Here is a 10,347-nt window from a genome sequence, read left to right on the forward strand (position 1 = left end):
TTTTGCTATTCCCTTATTAACACTAAAAGTGTGTTCTAAATCTAACTTGAAAAACTGTGTTCTTAAAAATTATGTCTGAAGATTGAAAACCCAGTTATCCACCACGAGTGATGTATCTACATCTGAAGATATTCACATATGAATAGTATGTAAAACTCCAATCCTTTTGCTCTGCATCTGAAGCATCTGAAACATTTTCAGGAACCTGAAATTGAGAAGAGAAGGTGTTAGCAAGGAAACAAAAGAGAAGGAAAAAAAAAAAAAAAAAAAAAAAAAGAGAGAGAGAGAAAGAGAAAGAAGACCACATTAAAACAAACAAAAAATCCCATAGTAATGAAATTTGTTTATGAATTAACTTAAATTTACTTTTCAAGGGAGAAGAGAAAAATTAAAAAAAAAAAAAAAAAAAAGCCTTAAAGACCTTATAGCCAACTCCAGACTTGTCAGGCATAAGTTCTGTTAGAAAAGTCTTTTGGAGAAATCTTTGTATCTCCTTGTGCTTATAGATTACTGAAATGCTTGTTTGCTTTTCAAATTCTCTAGAAAATTAAATAATGTTTACTGAAATATATGAACACCTCCTGATAGAACTGTAAAGCATCAAATTGTGTAGGGTTCTGAATACATTTGAAAGATAATTTTGTGAGCTCTGAAGGAAGGCATGGGTTTATTAAGAGCACCTTATCCTTTCCCTACCTCATAGAATCACAGAATCAGAGAATGGCTTGGGATGGAAGGGACCTTAATGATCATCTAATTCCACCACCACCCCCTGCCATGGGCAGGGACACCTCCCACCAGCCCAAGTTGCCCAAAGCCCCATCCAGCCTGGCCTTGAACACCTCCAGGGATGGGGCATCCACAGCTTCTCTGTGCAACTTGTGTCAGGGCCTCATCACCCTCTGAGTGAAGAATTCCCTCCCTACCTATCTAAATCTTCCTTCTTTCAGTTTAAAACCATTCCCCCTTGTCCTATCATTATCTGCCCAAGTAAAAAGTTGCTCTCCATCTTTTTAGTAAGCCCCCTTTAAGTATTAAAATGCTGCAGTGAGTCTCCCCAGAGCCTTCTCCTCTTCAGGCTGAACATCCCCAGCTCTCTCAGTCTTTCTTTATAGGAGAGGTGCTACTTCTCTGCAAGAAGTATTTGTTGTGTCTTGCTTACGGGCTTGAAAACCCTTAACACCCCTTCTTCAGATTACAAAGTATTTTACTGTATGCACATGCCTAGAACAACCAGTCTATTTTTGGCAAGGATTTCTTGGTCTATTGTTGTATAAATAATTTCTCCAAATGTTTCTTCCCTGATCCATTTTTTTTTTCTAAAATGGTTTTAATACCCAAACATTTACCACTCTAGTCTAAATATTCCTCAGATGAACTACAGCTTGATTAGGAAGACAACTGAAACTTCAGAGAAAATGGCAACGATCCTCTGGGAGCCAGCCTGGGCATGGTAAATCAAGAATCCTTCAGAAGGAAAAGGCAACACGTCCTTCTGCCAGGACTTCTGACTTTGATAAGTTTGTATGCTGAAACCTTTATCTATCACTTCTTAGCTTAACCTTTAGCAAGGATAATTTTATTTCAGAAACTGAAATACAGAAAATACTATAATTGAAAGTAAAATGTTGCCACTTCTCTTTTGGACTCGTTCCTAAGGAATAAAACCAGATTGTCTATTCTTCACCATGTCAGATGAACAGGAAGAACAATCCTGTCTTTTTTTGCAGGGGATAGAACTGATTGGTTTTCATCAATTTTCATCGTTTCTGGCTCATTTTTTCTTGTTATTATTCCAATTAGAAGAAATATATTCTTGGAAAAAACTTTAAGACAGCATCTGCATATGATTTTATTCAAATGATACTGTGCAGACTAAGAAACATGGGAGACTCTTACCTAGCCTGTGCCTGTGTCTTAGAAGGAGTATGTCATTTCCTCACCGAGACAGTAGTGCTTTAGTGACTGAGCCATAATCACTTATTTGGAAGGCTAAGAGGAAGCTCATTTCTTTTATACTGGTCCTTTCAGAATGGAGTCAAAGGGTGGGACCGATGCTGACACACTAACTGCACAGTATGATTTGAAAGACACAAGGAATGAAAGGAGGGGGATACACCAGGTGAGGAAAATAGTACAAGGACAGAATTCAGAAGAATCCATGCACCTGTATAATATATTGTCCTGGCATATTACTGTGGATTTTCAGCCTTTTTGCTCATTTGTTTTACACGTGGAAATTTATTCTCACCAGATAAATTACTGAAGCAAACCAGTGTACGTGTCTTCTTATGTAATTGGCATCTGTAGACAAAGTGGTGAGCTCTCTCATTTGTTTCCTTTCCAGAAGACATGCACAAGATTTAGGCCACACAATTCACATCTGTAAGCCAGAGTTCCACACTCTTCTTGCAGATTTGGACATGGGACTGGGGAGAGGAATTGTTTCATTCAGCATAGTTTCTGAGGCATACTACGATCATAAGACCACTAACACTGCACAGAAAATCAAACAACAGCTTAGAATAGAAAATAGAAAAGAAAAACACCAATTGATCCAGGAGGAGGAGTTTGTAAATAGAATTAACCTCATGATTCCTGTAAGTCCAACTGAAATGGTTACCTTTTTTTTTTTTTTTTTAACTTTTTTTCCCAAGATGCACAATCCTTAGAATGTTTTTGTTTGTTTGTTTGTTTGTTTGTTTGTTCCTTTTGGTACAAAGTACAGAAATGTCAAGTTTTTGTTCAAACTGTTTGATGGTTCTGTTTTGACAACACCAGTCTTTCCTACATTGACCTTATACTTGTTGACTTCAGGCTGTGCTGCCCTAACTCATCCAAAACAGACACCTTTGAAAAGCTACCCTCACTCTTCAATTAGTCCTGATTGCTATAGCCTGTCTCTTAGGTTGAGTAGAATGACAAGCATCTTTTCCTTCAGACATTTACATGGGTGCCAGTCTGTTCCCAGGTGTTTATTATCCCTACATCCTTAGACATGTTTGTCTGTTCCAGGGTTGAATTTGCAGAGGTGACCAAGGACAGTCCCAGCGCCTGATAGAACTCATTATCACCAGTTCTCTGGCAGAATCTTAATCTCACTTTGAGCAGGGCGAATTGCATGAAACATCTCTCTTCCTCTGCCTTTTACAGTACAGGAGGTGCTGGCATTATAACTAGAAATAAAAGTGTTGGTTGATAGTCTATTGGCTCCTGCAGAAGTCATAATTGTGGAAGAAAACAGCAAAGCGATTGGAAAATTTCAAAAGAAGAAAGATTTCCCCTCCCTCCAAATGACTTTTTTTGTTCTTGGTGTTGTATTTTCTTTCTTTCTCTGGACAAGCCTGCAACAACCTCAGGCTTGACTTTATGGAACAGTTAAATACCTGTCTTATACCTAAATACCATCAGGATCCATGGTGCAGACTGTCCTCTTTTATGTGACTTCCCGAGCCCGCTTCAGTAAGCACTCCCATTGCTGTCCCGGTAGACAGAATCCTACACGAACCAAGACAGACAGAGTCTGCGTTACCCTTTCATCCACATGCATGAAAGCTGGACTTTACCTATGGGGGAAATATGTATCCATACATCGCCTTTGATAACTTCCAGATCAGAGGGCACTATAGCACCGATCTCTGTTAGCCTCACTGTTGAAATTGTCTCTTTTGTGTAGAAATGTAATACGGGTTGGACTGAAGAGCGTAAGAATGAATCTAGAGTTACTGGAAGGAGACTTCAATTCAAGGGCACGTCTCAGTTCTCTTAATTCATGTGGAACTTCTCCTTTTGTCTTATGCTGTTTCCTTTTGGCAAGTTTAGGTGGCTTTTTGCCACTTTTTTTTTTTTTTTTTTTTTTGGGGGGGGGGGTTGGATCTCTTCACATTTTGTGGTGGCAGACCAGACATGTAACCAAGAATCTGGATCTTGATAGGCATCTCAGCCCAACAACGCTACCTTCTATGTCCTTTGTGGATCTAGTGCTAAATTGCTTGCTTAAATCGCAATAGAAACTTTGTGGTCACACTGGGAACTGACTGCAGTTTTCCAAAGCCCAGAAGATGCAGTCCATACTGGAGACTGTCTTTCCCTTCCCTTTCTAAGAAGAATAGAAGAGATTTCCTTACACCATCAGAAACAATAGCAAGAAACAAATCTGCATAGGAATTTAGACTAAAACATTTAAAATAAAACCCCACACATAAGGCATTTCACAAAGGTCAGAGAACAAATATGGCAGTTCAGCAAAGACCTCACCTTTTTAGTAAACAGAACTGAAAACAGAGCAGTTTCTCCACCCTCCCAGTCTGTTTTCAGGGTTTAGATTGCCAGCCTCTCAGATGGCCTAGGTTAAGATTCATGATTATGCAATGAAGGATGCTTGTCAGACTGAATGGACAATGACATTTGGGTACCTTATTTTACACTGCTTTATAAACTTTGTTTAAACAGTATAAACAGTAGACAAAGGAAACTGGATTTTGCAATAAAAGCTATTTTTATGAAAGCAAAACAGTCACATGACCTCTTACCCAGCTTTTAAAAGAGCAATAGAACTTGCTTTGCCTGCCAACCCTGAAAAAGACTGAATTTAATGTCAAAGACAGAGGTCTTGTTAGGCAACAGTGCTACATTCCAAATCTTACATGTTTATAGCTTCCCCTATTGCCATAACCCCACCCTCTCAACAAGAAAAAAAAAAAATGCAGGCAGGTTTAACCCTTCATAGCTTTACTGCAGTGGAGACCTTTACTGCAGTGGAGACCACCCTGATTTTTCACCAGGTAATTTTTTCAAAGCAAAGTATATTGATGAGTAGCTTGCATACATGAGATGCATTTGTAAACACTGAGCTCACATGCACTGCAGGAGAGAATTCAAGATCTCTGTGGGTACGAAGCATGCTGATTTCAAATGATCCATGTCAAGCTATGCTGAGATTTGTCACTGACTTACCCCTGTCAGTGTAAAAGCAACACTGCAGGCAAGCCCTCGCTTGTTGTTTGCTAATTTCAGCACACACAGATTTCTTCTAAGTCACTCTAAATATATATATATATATTTATATTGTAAACGTGCCCTGCTGGAAAACTACACACATTTTCCTTTTGAAATGAAGCTTTTCTTTTCCCTGCTGAAACTTTTTATAATCTTCTCAAATGTGGTATCACACCTTGTTAACCCCTCAGTACTCGCTGAATTTTGGATGTGATAATCCAGAAATGGAACCCCTAGAAAACCCCATTCAATGAGAAGGAAAGCCAAGGAATATCAGCGTGAATGATGTAACAAAGTAAGTGTCAAAATAAATGCAGTAACTCATTTTTAATTCAGTAGTCAAACACAAAAAAAATGCAAAAAGAATAATTTTAAATATAAACAACTGGGTGACTTTGTTATTTATAATGAAGAAGCTGTAAAACATGAATGGTGTGGCACAGAAAGCAACATAGGGTGCAAAGCTTCCTGAGCGTGAGTGGGAGGAGAAGAGACAAAGTAGCTCAAGGCTGAGTAGGATGGATGTGCCAACAGTGCGAGGGCAGGAGCACAGGAACTGGGATCCTGGAGATAGCTCTGTCATTCACTCATACTTATGGGGGAGTGGGGCTAAGTTGGGATGTGCAAAACACTGTTGGGGTAGATAATAGATAACAGTCTTAGATCCTTTATCAAGAAAGAGCATAGGCAGAGAATAAGGTGTATGGAGCTGGGAGGGAGATTAAATGCATTTGTGATAGGAAGGACAGGCGTGTTTTTTTTTTCAGTCACTCAGCCAGCATCTCCACACCTGGAGCTAATCCCTGAACCCTTACTTTAGGGACACGTTGGGTAGATGTATATACCTCACGTGAACAGTAGGCATCCATGCCATCATACTCGTATTTACATCACATTCAAGACAGTTGAAGTATGGAGTTTAGGATGCTTTTCAGCTCACAATTTGGTAGACGTTTCATCAGCTGATTAAGTCTGTAAACTCTAAGGGCAGCAGTGACTTGGGACTCAATTCAGCTGCCTACACATGAGCACCTAGTTCCACCTGAGACAAAGCAGAGCTTCCCTTTAAGGAGCTGGCAGATATATCATTACTTGGAGCACACACAGCCTCTAGCTGCCATTCCAGAAAATCAGAAAAGGAATATCTAGGGCAATCTGAAAGATACCTTGGGCATCTGAAATGTCTCTCTATGCAATTAAATTGAGATCTTGATCTCCCCTGATGATAATGGAAGCTTTGCTGGCCTGTAAGTGCTAACAAGTAGACACCTCAAATTACACCTCCAAAGCTGAAACACACCTCCAGGTCTTAGCTCTCATCTCTAGACCCAGTGCCATTTGAAATGCCCACCCAACCTCCAGTCACCAGACTGGAGGAGCACAGTTGTCCCCTAGGTCTTGTGTCATATCTGACAGCCCAATGGAGATGTTGCAGTCCCTTGAGGGATCAAGCAACTGAGTCAAGCCTCCAGCATCCAGAACTTCAGTAACTCCTACAAGTACCCTGATCACTGCCCAGAGAAAAGCAGCATGTCCCATAGCCTGGTACTGCTGTGTTCATGCAGGTAGAAAGGAGATTAAATGTTACACTTTTAAAAGTATGGAAAACTTGTTAACAATATAGAGACAATCTGTTTTCAAACGGGAAGATGCGAGTATCAGAAATCAGTCAGGACAAAAGCATATCCATAGGCAAAATGTAATTCTTAACACATCTGTAAAAACTCTCTTGGGAAACTAACAATATGGCTACACAATTACTACCTTGTCTATAAATACTAAAAAAAGAAACAAACCAACAAAGAAAAAAAAAAAAAAAAAAAAAAAAAAAAAAGATCAATAAGAAGAGTTTAAAATAGTTTTGCTGAAGAATTTTCATGTCTAAATCCAAGATTACTTCAATATTTCATATTAGCTAGGCAGTCACTGAATCAAAGTAATAAGATCCTTGGCACTTGGACAGGCCCCAGAATTGACCCCTCCCTGCTAAGTGCCCCAGTCAAGAAGTTATAGAGACAAAATCAGGTTTGTTTTCTCTAACTACTATAGTCAAATGTTATTTTCTACATGGAGAAATGGTTTCTGAGATACAATTACCCAGATACATTGTAAGCCTTTGTATGTAAACAGTGACTGAAAACTTTGTGTGTGAGCTATGTTCTTGGCTTGCGTTCCTAGAAGAAAGGGGTAGTGGATGAATTTGGAACTGGGCATCCCAGTTCTACTTGTGCATATGAACAACTCCTGTATTGCTCAAAAAGCGGAACGGCAGCTCAGAACCCTTTTATTTTCTTGGTGGTTTAAAAGAAACTGTAACATGTGTCTGATTTTAAAAAGGGTGTTTAGAAACCAGCCTTCAAGGGAGAGCTTTAAGACAGTGAATTTCCAGGGGAGTATGTAAATTGTAAAGGGGAGATGAGATGAGAGTGTCTGATCTTTTTTTTGTTTCCTCCTTTGTCTGAGGAAACTTCTCTTCCTTGGTAGGCCTGGATGGTGTCACACACACTGTGCTGGGTTTCCTGGGCCTCACTCTAATTCTTATTATGCTTCTCCAGGCATCTCATATTTCTTTTTCAAGGAGCAAAGAAAATGTAGGCATTTCAATGCTTGTTGCTTTGATGTCTACACTCACTTTTGGTATTTAGCCTCACATGTTTTCTTTTACTACTTATCTCTAAATGCTTTTTATGACGCAAACTGTAAATTTTCTATTTTGGGACTGCTTTTTGAATTAAGCTTCATAATTGGCTGCAGTGCATATATAAAGCAATATACACAAGTTCTTTGGAGGTTATTAATGTAACAGTCTCTTGATTAAACTAAAACAGGCAACACGGACAAATCTAGCATAAACATAACCATCTTTTCACCCTGTCCCGTGTGTCAGGGAGATCAGACTGGGCTGCTTTGTAAAGGGGGATGAGCTGAGAGCTGCGGGTGATGATAAGGCCAGCAGGGCAGAGCCTTCCCTGGCACCGCCCAGTCCCACAGCACCCCAGCCAGAACTGCAAAGCAGGTCCGGTGGCAGTGACCAGATTCAACCATGAGTTCAGGTCACCAGGCAAGCCAGTAGTGACAAGATGGGTTGAGCTTGAGGTCAGGCTCAGGATGGGTGAGGTTCACAGCCAGGCACAGGCATGCCATCCACACAGATCCAGGAAGGAGCAAAGGCAAGAGCTAAGGCTGATAATGGAGTTCCCAAACCAAGAGGACCAGGCTCTCATCGAGGCACCTCACAGCTCTTGCAGCTGCCTGACTCAAGGTTACTGCAGAGCTGGCCTTGACTGCAGGCAGGCACATCACTGGGGAAAAGTGTGTTGCCAAGTCTCTGCACCTCACCCGAGGTCCTGACACTGTGACCCAGAAATAAGTTTGTTAGGATAGGGGACACGACACCAACCCCAGTTGCTGAGGCAGTTAGGAGGAGAGAACTTGGACCTTCTCATACTGAAAAAGGCTAAAATGCAGATCTCCCTCTTTCTGGGTGAGAGTCACACTGTATGAAGGTGGCCACTTTGAGCTCTTTGGTTGTGTTTTGAAAGAAAACCTGTGGCATTTATCTGCAAGCGGAGGTGTTGTTGTCTGTCTTCCTCAGCCTGGCTCTGGAGGGGACAGGGACTCCTGCCTTGCACCTTTGCACTACTGAAGGGCAGAAGTTGGTGTGAAGGTGGAGTAAAGGGAGAGTTCAGACATGTCATAGCCTTTCCTATTTGCTAAGTTATTGGTAATTTTAATTAACTCCCATAATATTGAGCCCTTTCTCTTCTGTCTGTCTCATGGACTTGTGAGTCTGGTGTTTTTTATCAGTCCAAGTACCTAGAGATGGATGTTGATATCCTGTAAGTCTTCTGCTGATGCTGGAAGACACCGTCGTACATAGTGCTTCCTGTTCTGACCACAGCACAAACAAGATGCAGGATCTGGACTGTAACTTACTCTCAGTCAGACTCTTCCCGTGTCCAGTTTTGCACATACACACACACACAGGTACAAAAGAGACATGGACGTACTGGAGAGAGTCCAAGGGAGGGCCACCTAGATAAGGAAAGCACTGCAGCACCCTTTCTGACTACAGGCTGAGAGAGCTGGGACTGTTCAGCCTGGAGAAGAAAAAGAAGAGGGAGGATCTCATTAATGTCTATAAATACCTGAAAAGAGGGTGCAAAGAGGACAAAGCCAGGCTGTTTTCAGTGGTGTCCATGCCAGAACAAGAGGCAATGAGCACAAACTGGAACACAAGAGGTTCTGTCTGAGCACCAGGCAGCTCTTCCGTGCTGTGTGGGTGTGGGAGCACTGGCACAGGTTGCCCAGAGAGGTTGTGGAGTCTCCTCCTTGGAGATCTTCAAAAGCTGTCTTTACACAGTGCCAAGCAAGCTGCTTTAGATGCCTCTGCTTGAGCAGGCAGTTTGACCAGATGGCCTTCAAAGGTCCCTTCCAACCTTAACCATTGTGTGATTCAGTGATTTTAATACTGGAAAGACTTACTTCTTTCACAAATGTATGCTCATAATTATCCCTTTACTCCTCTCTTTCACTAATTTGTGCAGATTAACCATCCCTCAGTGATGTTGAAGACTTCTGTCAGCAGGGCAGAGCTGCTGCTCGGGTTCTTTGGGTTCTTTGCCGCCTCCCTGCCTGGAACCAGCTGTTGCTCCGCCAACAGCTGACCTTTGCCTCAAAGACTGATGCACTTTGCAAAGGTGCAACAGGGCTGGTCCTCTGTAATTTGATTTTTGTTTGCCATGGAAAGGCTGGTTTGTTTGCTTTGCACTTAAAGGCCGTGGTTTATTCAGGACTGTAAAACTCTTCAAAATCATGTGTAAGTAAATACATGAAAAACAAACAATACTGAAAATAGGTCTGGCAAAGACTGAGACACTATTATTGCTTAATAATATATTACTTACAAGACTTCACTCTGCAGCAGAAAAACATATTTTCCTCCCTCAAAATATCTTCCCTGAGACCATAAAATCCTTAGCAGCATGAACTTAAAAAAAAAGTTAAATATTCATGTTTAAGACTTCTTTGACTATCTACTTTGTGTTGTTGTGAATGAAGCACAAGATGAAGCCAGTACTCAAATTCCAAGTCCCATTCTAACTTCTACTGCTGTAAAGTGCTTAAAATTGGAAACGTTGAATTAAAAAACTACGACAGGTACATTACACAACATTAAAGACATTAATTCAGTAGCTTAGAGCTTCCTGTCCTGATCCTCCTGAGCCAGTTCTGAAGTCCTTGCTCATTTCCTTACCTCTGATTCATCAAAGCATTTAAACACTCTTGATTTCAGTGGGATTTGAGCATACAGTTGTTGATTCGACATTTTAATCAGAGAAAATCCTC

This window comes from Aythya ferina, assembly GCF_964211825.1.
Source record: "Aythya ferina genome assembly, chromosome: 1".
Lineage (NCBI taxonomy): Eukaryota > Metazoa > Chordata > Aves > Anseriformes > Anatidae > Aythya > Aythya ferina.